This window comes from Suricata suricatta, chromosome 1, assembly GCF_006229205.1.
Source record: "Suricata suricatta isolate VVHF042 chromosome 1, meerkat_22Aug2017_6uvM2_HiC, whole genome shotgun sequence".
Classification (NCBI taxonomy): Eukaryota; Metazoa; Chordata; class Mammalia; order Carnivora; family Herpestidae; genus Suricata; species Suricata suricatta.
The window spans coordinates 183,264,654-183,279,739 of record NC_043700.1 but is presented as its reverse complement, the minus strand read 5'-3'; the positions used below and the strand labels follow the sequence as shown (position 1 = coordinate 183,279,739).

The 15,086-nt window shown below is 40.9% G+C and overlaps 1 pseudogene; it reads left to right on the top strand.

Annotated features, from left to right (window-relative positions):
• The first annotated feature begins 13,109 nt into the window (after positions 1–13,109).
• Positions 13,110–13,925, top strand: LOC115302429 (annotated as a pseudogene).
• The last annotated feature ends 1,161 nt before the right edge of the window (positions 13,926–15,086 follow it).

Here is a 15,086-nt window from a genome sequence, read left to right as displayed (position 1 = left end):
AACAACTTTGTGAGGTAGTCCTGTAGGAAACTAAGTCCTGAAGACATCCTGGTAATTGTCTAACGTCCCACAAATTAGCGACCAAATAATCTGGCCATATGAGTGAAGGCACCGTAGGGCCTAGTCACCCTCCCAGGCCCTGTGTTACTTGTGTGGGATACAAAGATGTGGTATGCCAGTCTGCCCAAGAAACGGGAGTGACGCTTAAGTAATAGAATATAGATATGGTCCGTAAGTTTTCTATCACTCTTTCTCTTCCCCTTCTTTCTTTTAAACTCTGCTCTTTCACAAAGGCTTTGCTCCTATGTCTTTTTAATATCCCCCAGAAGACATTGTCTTATTTTCCCTCTATTTCTTTAGTTCGTCTTGATCTCCCCCTGCCAGCTGTCTTGAAATGTAGAATCAGGTGAACCAGTTATACGGAGAAATGAGTTCTAAGAGAACAATCCACTTTGTTTTCTGCTCAGCACTTAGAATGTTTTAAAAAAATCTTTAAAAAAGAAAAGAAAGGGAGCACCTGGGTGGCTCAGTCGGTTAGGCGTCCTCCTTCCGGCTCAGGCCATGATCTCATAGTCCGTGGTTTGGGCCCTACATCGGGCTCTGTGCTGACAGCTCAGAGCCTGGAGCCTGCTTCAGATTCCATGTCTCCCTCTCTCTCTGACCCTCCCCTGCTCACTCTCTGTCTCTGTCTCTCAAAATAGAAATAGACATAAAAAAATTTGTTTTAAAAGAAAGAAGGAATGAGGGAAGTTCTGTAATTTCCTCATTTAACTGACTTTTAATATACCATGTTCTATTTCCCAATACTTGTTTGTGCGTGTGTTGCTCACCTGTGTATCCCCAGAAGCAAGCACATTAAATAAGCGTTGAACAACAACAACAAATCCATCCACACGCAGTTTTGCTGTAACTTAGAATTTGAAGCTCTGCAGTCAGCTCAACAATAATAACAGCCACTTTGGACTCTGGCCATTTCAGGGAATTTGTTCAAGAGGAAAAAAAGAAAGAAAGAAAGTGATAAAAAAAAAAAAAATAAGTCCTGTGGATCAGTCTTCCCTTTGAAAGAAGCTGTTAACAGCTCTGTATGCTGAGTAATGTGGCAATTAATCACCTGCTATATCCAGAATAAATGATTGATTTACATTAAACTTTAGACCCAGAAAGAAGACATTGATCAACGTAGTCTCATTATGGGTCACTGCAGCTACAGCCGATCAGGAACTGTTATTGAGGCCAAGCTTGTCAGTTTAACCGCCTCTCTCTCATTTCTTCTTGTGCATAACAGAGAAGGAATTCTAACAGACCAGCTAGCTAGCAGCGACCTGAAGGAGACTGGATAGGCATGTGAACAGAGCACTAAAAGTCCACATCGTATAGTGCCTGGTGTATAGAGGGTTCCTTCTTTCCTGCTTTCGTTGTCTCTGAAAAACTCCATGCCATGGGAGGGAGGGGGAAGATGCCAAATCTATGGTGACCTAAAGATATGATGCTAGGCCTCTTCGCTAGTATTTTCCAACTGTAGTTTTAAGGGCCCTGGAAAGGCTCAGTGGTCAAGGAAAGTCAATTCTAGGGCATTTAACTCTGTTTATCTGAGTGACACAGCACTTTCCCCAACAGGGGGTGAGTTGTGAAAACAAGCAATGGAAGAATGCTGCTGTTGCAAAAACAGTTGGAATCCCAGTCCTAACTCATACCAGAATTGATCCTCACTGTCAGTCAAAATAGCCAATCAACAATTTGCTGCAAAATAGCCAATCAACAATTTGCTGCAACAGGCTAGGTTGATTCAGGAGTACAGATTTTAGTAGGGGTGATGGCATTATTAAAAGAAAACATAGCCAGATTTGAAATGCAATGCCATTTTCTTTTCTTCATTTTCCTTTAGGATAGTTTATATGGAAATGTCCCTCAGAAAATTAAATATATATAGGTCTGGAGTTTGCCCCAAACCCTTACTTTCTTTTTTAATTTAAATAGTGAATGCTATTTCCCAGTTGGTGTTCACTGTATAATAATCAATGAGTCACTGTGTGTGTTAGTTTGTAGGGCCCTCATAACAAACTACCATGGACTGGACAGTTTCTACAACAGAAACTTATTTTCTCACTGTTCTGAAAGTCCAACATCAAGGTGTCAGTATGTCTGATTTCCTCTGAGGCCTCCCCCACTGGCTTCCGAAGGCCACCTTCTCACATCGTCCTCAAGGGGCCTTTCCTCTGTTCTACATGTGTCTGATGTCTGTGTCCTAATCTTCTTTTCATATAAGGATACCAGAGGATTTGATTAGGGCCCACCCTAGCCACCTCATTTTAACTTACTGCCCCCTCTAAAGGCCTGATCTCCAAATATTGTCACATTCTGAGAGACTGAGGGTTAGGGCCTCAACAAATGAATTTGAGGGGAACACATTTCAGCCTGGAAAGAAAAGTTTGTCATAAAGATATAATAACATTTTTTATATAATGACCAAAAATACTGGAAACAACTAGATGTCTCTCAGTAGGATTACTGGATATCAGATAAATTATAGCACACTTATTCAATGGACAAATAGGCATCTGTCAAAAAAAAAAAAAAAAAAAGCATGAGATATGGGGCGCCTGGCTAACTCATTTGGTAAAGCATGTGACTCTTGATATCAGGGATGTGAATTCAGTCCCCATGTTGGGCATGTAGCCTACTTTAAAAGAAAATTTTTTTTTTTAAAGCATAAGATAAATCAGTTGTTGCTGGATGGAATGAAATCAAGATTTTCTAAGTTAAAAAAATATAAAGAATACTTTGTTAAATATAATATCCTTTGTGTTTAAAAATAAAAAAGTATGGGGACACCTAGATGGCTTAGTTGGTTAAGTGTCTGATTCTTGATTTCAGCCAGGTCATTATCTCAGGTTTGTGAGATCAAGTCCCACATCAGTTTATGCAGTGACAGTGCAGAGCCTGCTTGGGATTCTCTGTCTCCCTTTCTCTACCCTTCCCGCTCTTCCTCTCTCTCAAAAACAAATAAACATTTTTTAAAAGTATGTTTCTAGAATAAAAACAGAAATTTGTAAGCAGGAGTTCTGAGATGGGAAGCAGTTAAATACCTTTAGTATATGTACCCTTTGGTACATTTGGTTTTAACATTTTATTACATTCACCCGTTGCTCTTCAGTTATAAAAATTGGTTAAAAAGAATGCATTTTAACAGAATTTAGGCAATAACTTTTAACTCTTTAATACTACAAAAGGAAAAATGTTTCATTATATGTAATCAGTAGCAACAGTGCTAATTGCACATAGAGCCATTTTATGCTCATCCCAAATTTTTATTCTAACCTGTGTCATACACCTGCTTTACCTCTGGCTTCCCTGTGTACATTGCCCTTCAGTCCACACTCATCTTTCCCAGAGGACTGGAAGCATCTTTGAGGATAGGGACAATGTTTTAATGACACTGGTGAAGTGGGTCAGGTAGAATGTTAATTAAAAAAGAGCAGAAATAAAATTGTACTTGTGGTATAATCCACACCATGTTTACAAAATGTTCATGAAGCATTTGAAAGAAATGAGGCAAAATCAAAAGTCTCCTCTGAGTAATAATAATTACAAGCAATCCTGTCCCTCTTTTACATTTTTTCTATTCTTTCCAATGTTTTAAATGAACATTTTACTTTTAATGTCAAAAATACAGAAATGAGCATATTACAATCTGATGACAATTACATTTTATGAATACATTTGAAAGGGGCTAAAAGGAAATATATCAAAATGTTGAACCTGGCTCTGTCATAGCAGAAGAACTATAGTTGATTTGGGGGAGAAGGGTGCTAATTTTTTCTTGAAATTTGAACAAAAAATATCCCCTAAAAATTAGGATTTTGGTTTAAAGATTTCAGTTTAATTAACATTAATCAGCATTAGATCCATATTGCCAGACCCTCAGAGGCCCAACCCACCTCACAGAGAGAGTCTGAAGATGCTTCCTATAATGTGCCTGGAGACCTTTGCTACATCTCGTGCCTAGTGGTCCTGACATGGGGCTTCCCAGCTTGTCAGTAGGAAGCCATGACAGTGAGTTCTGGCTGGATTCTATTCTTTAGACCACTAAGCCCCCCTAGCACTTCCTGCATGAACACACATAGGACCGTCTTCACCTTGGCAAGGGCTCCCTAGCCACCCAAGGTTACTGCTAGCTCTTTTAAAACCTTAGAAATACAAAGGGGCAGGGCGGGGAGGGTTATCTACCACCTTGGGCATTTTCCTGTTCGGTGGCCCTTTGTGTCCACAATGAGTCTCAGTATCCTTTTCCAGAACTTCAATTTTGCATTTTGGGAGCACATGCTTCCCATTCTCAACTAAGCGGATAGGGCATCGGATTGGAATACAGGTGCTTCTTCCGGTGCCCTTTTTACAGGTGTGGCCCTTCTCCCCTAGAGGTGGCTTGCTGGTGCCTCACATATGAGAAATAGGATTGCTTGGACATATACCAAGGCATAGGATAGCAGAAGAGCTGAGAAGAGGAAGAGGCATAAAAGAAAAAGGGATAGGTAAGACAGAAATAAAAAGATGAGGAACAACAGAGTGAGGGGGGAAGAACAGGAAAGAAAAATATACAGGTGGAAATAGGTGACTGCAATAATTAAAATGCACTAGGTCATAGTATGTACCAGGCACTATAAATTCTTTACATGAAGTATCCTATGTAGTCCTTACAACTACTATATGTGCAAGGTTCTATTTTTTCTCATGTGACAGAAAAGGGAAATGTTTAGACCGAAGTCTTGATTTGTCCAAGGTCATAGAGCCAGCTAATGGAAAATCAGGGCTATAAATCTACGTCTTATTCATCCTAGGACATGCACTTAACCTTACCCTGAAAAGACAATTTTGTCATTAGTTTATGTAAACAAACTAAATGATTAATACGTACTCTTAATCTCTGAAATGGAGCCAAAGGTTACTGCAAAGAACGTGGGCTACACCATCAACTACATGTGTCCAAATACAGAATAGTCTCAGTCCCTAAGTTACTTTTTGAAGATTAGTAGTTCAGATAATGCTAAGAACGCAGTTTGCTTCATTACAAATGAGGACCTATAATGTGTATAATGGCTCATAATGTTTCTTTGCAAAAATCCAACCATGTAAGAGCCTTCCATTTCCTAAACATACCTGTGTGTCACTTATCTTATTCTTAATAAATGTTGCCAAGTGAACTCCAACTTCTTGACTTCCAATCAAAGGGCCTATTATGGGCTAACAGGATGTTGCCCTGTATGTGGCCTGAGGGAAAGGTGGCAACTCTCAAAGGAGACAACTTGACTCAGCTCTTTGCATCATGTAGCTAGGAAAAGCATCACAAGTTTTGGAACGGAAAGGACCGATAAGCTTCCTGTAAATTGTTGGGCTTACATTTATGGTAAAGATGAAATCTGGCAGGCAATTGCTTAATCCTGGACTACAGAAGGGGTGGGGAGAAGAATTATTTAGGGAAGTACTGGTTTTGTTTCCTTCCTCCTTACCAGTGACATTTAAATTTGAGAAACAAAACAGGTAAACATAAGGGAAGGGAAGGAAAAATAAGATAAAAACGGAGAGAGAGGCAAACATTAAGAGAGTTTTAAATACAGAGAACAAACTGAGGGTTGCTGGAGGGATGTGGGGTGGGAGAATGGACTAAATGGGTGATGGGCATTAAGGAGGGCGCTTGTTGGAATGAGCACTGGGTGCTATATGGAAGTGATGAATCATTAAATTCTACTCCTGATACCATTATTACACTATATGTTAACTAACCTGAATTTAAATGAAATTTAAAAAATAATAAAATGAATGCAAAGAGAGAAAGATGCAAACCAAGAAAGAGACTTTTTTTTTAAATGTTTATTTATTCTTTTGAGAGTGAAGCCGAGACATAGTGTGAATGGGGGAGGGGCAGAAAGGGATAGACACACAGAATCCAAAACAGGCTCCAGGCTCTGAGCTGTCAGCACAGAACCCAACATGGGGCTCAACCTCACAAGCTTCGAGATCATGAGCTGAGTAGAAGTCGGATGCTTAACTAACTGAGCTACCCAGATGCCCCCCAAGAAACAGACCCTTAACTGTAGAGAACTGATCCTTACCAGAAGGGAGGTGTATGGAGGGACGGGCGAAATAACTGATGGGAATTAAGGAGTGCACTTGTTGTGCTGAGCACTGGGTGTTGTATAGAATTGCTGAATCGTTATATTGTACACCTGAAACTAATAAAACACTATATGTTAACAATAACAACAAACCCAAAACACAGTACAAAAAATTTCTGCGATTACATAAGGCAACTCCCAGAAAAACTGTAAATGCTGACAGCTATATAGGCAGAAACAAGAATGGCATATATACCTCTGATTCCCATGAACTGACTGACACCTTTTTTTTTTTTTAAATACCCTCTGCCACTACCTCCCTACCCATTAGATCTTGGGCAAATCACTTGCCCTTTCTGGAAAGCTTTTGAGAGTGATAAGGAGTGACAAGTAATTAATACATATAATCTACAACACATGTAAAAAGACAACTGTGTACCTGTTCTGGGAAATCAATCACCAACCACCCAGATAAGTGTATCAAGAGTTAGTTGACCTTTACCCAATCATCATTTTCTTTGTGTAACTAGTTTCACTGTAATTAGATTAGTTGTGTTTCATTTTACTGTGATTAGTTCCATTCACTTTTCCTAAAATGATTTTAGACTGCTACAGTCCCTGAAGTGCGAGATTATATTCTCATATTTACACATGCTTGTAATTGAACCACTTGAAAAGTATTCTTTAACAGTAGAGAGATAGTACAGCAGACTGGGTAGGAATGTGACCCAGCTTCCTCACCTGTAAAATGGAATAGTGAGTTCTTCCTCATCGTGTCCTGAGAATTACATGTCATAATGGAAGTAACTTAGTAGAGTCTAGCATAGGAAGCACTAAATGTTAAGTATTGCTTTTGCCTGTAAAAAGAGGAAATTAGACAAGATATTTGCTTTGGTCTTCTCCAGTTCTGAATCTGGGACTCAGGGAACAGCACCATGAAAGCTGGGTCTTTGGGCAAATCCTATAAATTAATTTAACTGGAGAAGAGAGGGATTCAGTTTGATTTTGCTCTAAGTGTCTGAAGACACAAAATGACAGTGGCTGAAACAAGATAGAGGTTTTCGTCTCTTTCTCAGGGGATTAGTTATCTATTGCTGTGTAACAAATTGTTCTAAACCTTAGTGGTTTAAAACAGCATTTATGATTTCACCGTTTCTGAGGACCAAGAATTTTTATGTGGCTTAGCTGGGTGATGCTGATTCACTGGGACTAATGTTCAAAGTCTGAGCTCAGGATCAAACAGATTTAGGTTCCCATCCTTCCATGTCTATGCGACCCAGAGCAAATTACCCAACACTTGAATTTCTGGGTCCTCACTCATCAACTAGGAGAAACCTTGAGTAGTGTGTGGCAAACATCTGAGTTAATAAGTGTAACAGGGTTTGCACAATAAGAATTCAGGGACACCTTTTAACATTATTACATATATACATTAAAATAATAATATTCCAGGGGCACCTAGGTGGCTCAGTCAGTCAAGTGTCCAGTTCTTGATTTCAGCTCGGGTCACGATGTCAAGATTCGTGAAATCGAGCTCCTCCTCAGGCTCTGTGCTGACAGTGTGGAGCCTGCTTGGGATTCTCTCCCTCTCTCTCTCTTTGCCCCTCCCCTATTCATGCATGCACATGCTCTCTCTCAAAGTAAATAAACTTTAAGAGATAGTTGTGAAATATTTACCAAATGTAAATGTCCAACTTGGGTCAGCTTTAGGATAGATCAAAATAAGAGGAATGCTATTATTCATGCAAAATTACAGATTTACACACATTTAATCTTGCCGGCCTCTAAGTGAACCGATTCATGAGAAATGATATCCCTCCCTTTGCATACAACATAGGACCTCTGTGATCTTCCTCCCTAAACACCATGATATATTTCGCATTGATGAAAGCCAGCAATTACTGAAAGACTAGCACTAGACCAGGAACCACGTCATCTCACAACACTGTGAAGTGGGTTAGGCCAACCCAATTTTACTGAAACTAAAGTTTGGCGAGGCAGAAGTAGGCTTTGCAGCCAGGTCTGATGCCTCTACCACACCACAATGCTCTTCCTCTTGTACAGCTATCAGACTTTTTTTCCCGTGAAATACAAGTCAGTTTTGCTGGGAGTTTCAACAGAGAAAAGGGGTACAGAGAGAGGGAACTATATGGCAAAACAGGAGGCAGAGTGCATACTGCTTCAACGTTCTTAGCGAAGTGCTTGCTCTCAGCTAAATTAACAATAGAATATCTGAAATCATAACTAGGAGGTAATACTCTGTATGGTACTGGCAATATAAGTGCCATAACACTTCACCTGGAGAGCTCAGATCCCACGAGCACCTGAACCGGCCCCATCCTTACAGTATTCCTCAAAATATGGTCCTTGGAGAAGCTACATTAGAATCACATCAGGTTCTTTTAAAAACCTGATTTCTAGGGGTGCCTGGGTGGCTCAGTTGGTTGAGTGTCAGACTTCGGCTTAGGTCATGATCTCACAGTTTGTGGGTTCGAGTCCTGTGTTGAGCTCTGTGCTGACAGCTCAGAATCTGGAACCTGCTTTGGATGCTGAGTCTGTGTCTCTCTCTGCCTCTTCCCCACTTGTGTTCTGCCTCTCTCTCTCTCACAAAAATAAACAAACATTAAAAATTTTTTTTTAAATTAAAGAGACCTGACTTCTATAACTCACCCTTGGACATTTGATCCAGTACATCTGGGGCAAGGTCTCAGGCTCTGTATATGATTCTTATCTAACTAAAGTTTGAGAAATACTAGACCAGTTATTATGCTTCCATAACTAAAACTGGTTTTCAAACCTGATAAGGTGGTTACAGAATTCATGGAACTCATGGTATCATTTGCAAAATATGACATGATACATTAAATGTAATAGAGCTAAATTTGGAAGATAGATTACTATAGAAATCGTACAGAGTTGGGAATAAACAGAACTGAGCTCAAATCTTTCCTCTGCTGTGTAGCAGTTATGCAACTATAGGCAAGTTTCTGAACATCTCTGAGCCTTAGTTTCCACTGCTTTAAAATGTTGATTATGACACCTTGATTGGACATTGTGAAGACTGAAGACAATATATATGTAATGCCTGACATATAAGTTATCCAATAAATGATAAGTATTCTTATTCTTATTTTAATTTTTATTTGAGAGAGAGAGAAGAGTGCAAGCTGGGTAGAGGAGCACATATAAATATATAGAGAGAGAGCTCACAGGGAGGGGCAAAGAGAGACAGAACATATGGAGAGAGAGACAGAGAGAGAGAGACAGAGAGAGAGAGTGCAAGAGCAAGCTCTTAAGCAAGCTCCATGCTCAGCATGGAGCCCAATTAGGGCTCAAGCCCAAAACCCTGGGATTGTGACCTGAGCCCAAATCGAGTCAGATGCTCAACTGACTGAGCCATCTAGGCACCCTGATAGGTATTCTTATTATTAAACATCAACCAGTGTATAAAATAGGATGCCATACCTTAATACACTCTAGTGTTAAGAGATGTTAGAGACCAGAGGTTTCAAAATGGCTCAAGCCATTGTAGTGGTTCAGCACACCAGCTTTGGTTCAAATCCCAGCTTTCTCACCACCAGCACAGTAAATCAGCCCTACAGGAAAAACCTGCTCCTTTCCAACACTATGTGACTATCTGGGTCAGGAACTACAGATTCAGTATGTCCAAGAGTGAACTCACCATTTTCTCTATCCTCTGAGTTTGCCCGTCCTCTGTATTTTCATTCCAGTGACTTTTATTGCTGTTTACCTAGTTATCCTAACCTAGAATAATGATAGCAAACAAACGACTACAAGGCACTCTTCTAAGGACATTTTTGGTGTTAAATTAGATCTATTCACACAGAATGGCTCTATGAAGTGTAGGTACTATTCCCCCATTTCACAGATGAAAGCACTGAGATGGACGGGACACAGGATTTGCCCAAGCAATCCCATCAGTAGAGTCAAGATTCAGATCCAGCTGGCCTCGTCCCAGGACCCCTGTCTTTAATGTGCATAATACTGCCTCTAGGGCACCTGGCTGGCTCAGTCTGTGGGGCCTGTGACTCCTCATCTTGGGGTCATGAGTTTGAGCCCCACATTGGATGCATGAAGTTTTTTTTTTTTTTTAAGTTTATTTTGAAAGAGGGAGAGCACTCAGGCATGAGCTTGTGAGCAGGGGAGGGTCAGAGAGAGAGGGAGAGAGAGAATCCCAAGCAGGCTCTGCACTGATATGGGGGTTCCATCCCACAAACCATGAGATCATAACTTGAGCCAAAATCAAGAGTTGGATGCTGGGGGCACCTCGGTGGCTCAGTCAGTTAAGCAGCTGACTTTGGCTCAAGTCACCATCTTGCGGTTCATGAGTTCGAGCCCCATGTTGGACTCTGTGCTGACAGTTCAGAGCTTAGAGCCTGCTTTGGATTCTGTGTCTCCCTCTCTGTCTGCTCCTAGTCTGTGTCTCCCTCTCTCTCTGCTCTTCCTCTGCTTTTTCTCTGTCTCTCTCTCTCTCTCTCAAAAATAAATAAACATTAAAAAAAAGTTGGACATTTAATCAACTGAGCCACCCAGGCATCCCAGAGGTTATTTTTTATTTGTTTTATTTATTTTTGAGAGAGAGTATGAGCATGGGAGGGGCAGAGAGAGGGGGACAGAGGATCTGAAGTGACAGCAGTGAGCCAATGAAGGGCTTGAACTCACCAATGATGAGATAATGACCTGAGATGAAGTTGGATGCTCAACCTACTTACCCACCCAGGTGCCTCCTCCAGAGATTACTTTTAAAAAATATCTTTAAAAGAAATACTGCCTCTAAAGATATTTGGGTTATTTTAAAAGCTTACACTCTCAGGGTACCTGGTTGGCTCAGCTGGTAGAGCATGCAACTCTGTATCTTAGGGTCATGAGTTTGAACCCCACATTGGGTATAGAGATTGCTTTAAAAAATAAAATAAAAAATAGCTCTCACTCTCTTCATTTCAATATTTGTTTTTAAGGAGAGCTAGTTTTTTTTTAAATATCTTTTGAGAGAGAGAGAGAGAGCACAGGACGGCAGAGAAAGAGGGAGAGAGAGAGAACCAAGCAAGCTCCACACTGTCAGCGCTGAGCCTGATGCAGGGCTTGAACTCATGAACCATAAGATCATGACCTGAGCCAAAACCAAGAGTCATTTTCTTCACTGACAGACACTCAGCCGCCCCCATTATTTCAATATTTAATAAGATATACAGTCCTCTTAATTTTATTTTATCTTTTAAGTGTTTATTTATTTTTAAGAGAGACAAAGCTTGAGCAGGGGAGGGGCAGAGAGAGATGGAGACACAGAATCTGAAGCAGGCTCCAGGCTCTGAGATGTCAGCACAGAGCTGGAGGTGAGGCTTGAACTCATAAGCCATGAGATCATGACCTGAGCCAAAAGTCAGTAGCTTAATCAAATGAGTCACCCAGACACCCTTTAATTTTATTTTTTAAAGAAATATCTATGCCCAACCTGGAGCCTGAACCATAACCCCAAGACTGAGAATCACCTGCTCCACCTACTGGGTTAGCCAGGTGCCTCTACATAGTCCTCGTAAATGTCTCTAATCCATACCCTCTGCGCCAGTCATACTAATGCACACTAGTTTCAGCCCTATTGGCCTTTTGATTAAACTACCAGTGGGGCGCCTGGGTGGCTCAGTTGGTTGAGCATCCGACTTCGGCTCAGGTCATGATCTCATGGTTCATGGGTTTGAGCACTGCGTCAGGCTCTGTGCTGACCTCTAGCTCAGAGCCTGGAGCCTGCTTCAGATTCTGTGACTCTTTCTCTCTCTGCCCCTCCCCTGTTCATGCTCTGTCTCTCTCTGTCTCTCAAAAATAAATTAAGAAAAAAAAAACCCTACTGGTTTCCTTGATTTTAGTTTCTTCTAATTCAATCATTCCTCCAAACCAACTAGTCAGAAATATTTCTAAAACAGAGATCTGATAAATGACTATTAGTTCAAAACATTTAACAGCACCCCAATTCCTACAGAATAGGACCCAAATACGCCAATGTGTTGTTCAATGAGGAACTCACTTACAATGATGAGTAGACTGCATTTTATTTTCATTGATATAAATATCTCTTGTTTCCCCACTACAGTGAGCCCTCTTTGAAAGTAGGGATATTTGGGGTGCCTAGGTGGTTCAGGCAGTTCAGTGTCTAACTTCAGCTCAGGTCATGATCTCCTGGTTCGTGAGTTCCAGCCCTGCATCAGGCTCTCCACTGACAGTGAGAAGCCTGTTTGGTCTCTCTCTCTCCCTCTCTCTTTCTCTCTCTCTCTCCATCTTTCTCTGCTCCTCCCTTGCGCTCACTCTATCTCAAAATAAATTTTAAAAAATTAATTTTAATTTAAAAAGATAGAAAGTAGGGACACTTGTTCATATTTATACAACCATATTTCCCCAGGCGCCAGGAGCCCACAGGTGCAAAGGAAGTCACAGTATCATTAATATGTGAACCTTAATGATTCATTGCTCCTCCAGCAGGTGCAGGAACTGTAGCTTCAGCAAAATCCACCATTACTACAGAGAACTTTGGACTCCCCAGGGATGTTTCTGACATGCTCAGTAGCAGATTCTCTCTCACTGTAGCCATACCATGGCCCTGTGTCACAAGCGAGCCACTGTGGATCTCCTGTTCATCCTCAGAGCCCTGTGTGCTGGTCACAAGCTTAGGGGCCACAGTAGTAAAGAATGGCTTTCTTCCCTGTGAAATAATGATAAAGGAGGGTTGGCTTCAGCCTCCTGAGTTTAGTGCAATAGCTTTCACGTAGAGCCCTTGAGCTCCCTGGGCATGAGATCTGCTGTCAGGGGTCTGAGCCAGGACAAGTTTGAGGTCCAGTCCTACCATCATATTCAAATCCCTCCTTCCCTGCAACAATGGTTTCACATTGGTCCAACTCATCTCTTTTCCCCTTCGGGTGGTCTGCCTTATTTAAGTGACCTCAGCAAATCTGGTAAAACTTCCATAGGGCTGCCCTGGCAGAGTGCTAGATGTATACGGTATCTGAGTCACAGAGTGCCCACAGGGAGCATACACTCCGAGCTGCACCTGTCTGCCCCTCCCCAAACCCCTCACCAACCCCACTGCTTAGCACAGAACTCTGTGCATAGAAAATCTCAATGCTTTTAAACATAATGAAAATAATTTTTATGCCACTTGAGAAGAGCTAGAATCTACCTGAGGAAGGGAGCACAAATTTGGGATGAGACTCTTTGGCCCTAAATCCACAACTACACAGAACTTCTGGCATTTCGAGAGAAAAAACAAAAACAAAACAACGTGGGCTCTCAGCTGAGATGCATTTGACTGTTGCCAGGACTCTGACGACAACAGTGTAAAATGCATGGGTGTTCTCCAAAGCACCCCTCCAGAGGAATCTGGGCCACAAGTGAAGTGCACGAGACCACATGCCTACCCCTTCGACTGAAGCAAGGGGAAGCTGATTCATTTCTTGTGACCCATTGCAAACAGGATTGCAAGTGCCTATTGACACACTCTTTTTAGAAAGGCATTTATCTGGCAGTGATGACCTCCCCACAAGAACACGACCCTTGCAAAAGACCTCCTCCACTCCTCCCTGGAAGAGGAGAGGAAGCACAGAAAGAAGCACCTGGTTCAGAGCCCCAGCTCCTAGTTTATGGGCATGAAGTGCCAAAATGACCACCATCTTTAGCCATGCACAAACAATAGTTTTGTGTGTTGGCCACTCCACTGTCCTCGGCCAGCCTACAGGAGGAAAAGCGAGGTTTACAGAAGGAGGCTCCTTTAGAAGGAAGCAGAACTCCAAGCACCCTGAATCAAGATGAGTGGAAAACTATCCCAATAAGCATATTCTGGATTAAAAAATTTTTTTTAAAGACCAGTTAGTTATCTTGTTCATGTAATGCAAACCTTTTAGATTGACTCGAATTTTCAGGTTCTGAATATAATGAGGTATTTGTTGTTGGTTTTATTTTTATGAAATAGAGCCTATTAGGTATTAGGTACTAATGGAGAAAACTCACTGAAACTGCTAACTGGATCAGGGTTCTCAGACATTGGTAGTGTTTTCAGTTCACTGATATTAAGTAAGATTCATTTAAAAAGAAATTACCAGTTATTGAATACTTTTCAGTTTAATGTGAAAAATCATAAACTATATTAGTACTATTACAAATTGCAACTATTAATCATGAAATTTCGAAAAAAATCATGAAATTTCATCCTATGCTTAATGATTTGAATCATGGGAGGTGTAAAGGACACTTGAATCCATGTCACGGTTTTTAGGTTCTATTCTTTGTTTCTTGCACTAAATAACCATATGAAAATGGACAGGACCTTTAACCTTTATGGCAATCCCTGAGAAAACATAGTAAAAGTGCCTAGCATAACACGTAATATATTCTACAAGAATTCAATATTTATTTCTGTTTTTTTTTATTTTTTTTTAATCTTACTTATTTTTTAGAAAGAGAAAAAGTATGAGCGGGGTAGGGACAGAGAGAAAGAGAGTGACATAGAATCTGAAGCAGGCTCCCCGCTGTCAGCACAGAGCCTGATGCGGGGCTCAAACCCACGAACCGTGATATCACGACCTGAGCTGATACCAGACACTTAACCAACAGAGCCCACCCAGGGGCCCAGGAATTTAATGTTTGTAAAAATGGAAGTTTTAACACATATAAAACGACTTGTATTCTTCATGAGTTACATACTAAGTAGCAGTATCCTCCTATCTGACACATACATCTGGAAAGACTCATGATTGAACTCAAATGAGACTAAGCAAAGTCTTATATTGCCTCTAAATGCCAATTAAATGTCATAGTATAGCGCTTTTTAAAATATCAGGTCACAAGCTAATTGTGAATTGAAACTGCAAACCTTTTTAATAGAAAATGCCAGAGCAACTTGCTTAAAGTCTGAGCAAGGACTATTGCCACAAATACCATGATCAACCATAGCAACTGTTATAAGAAACAATC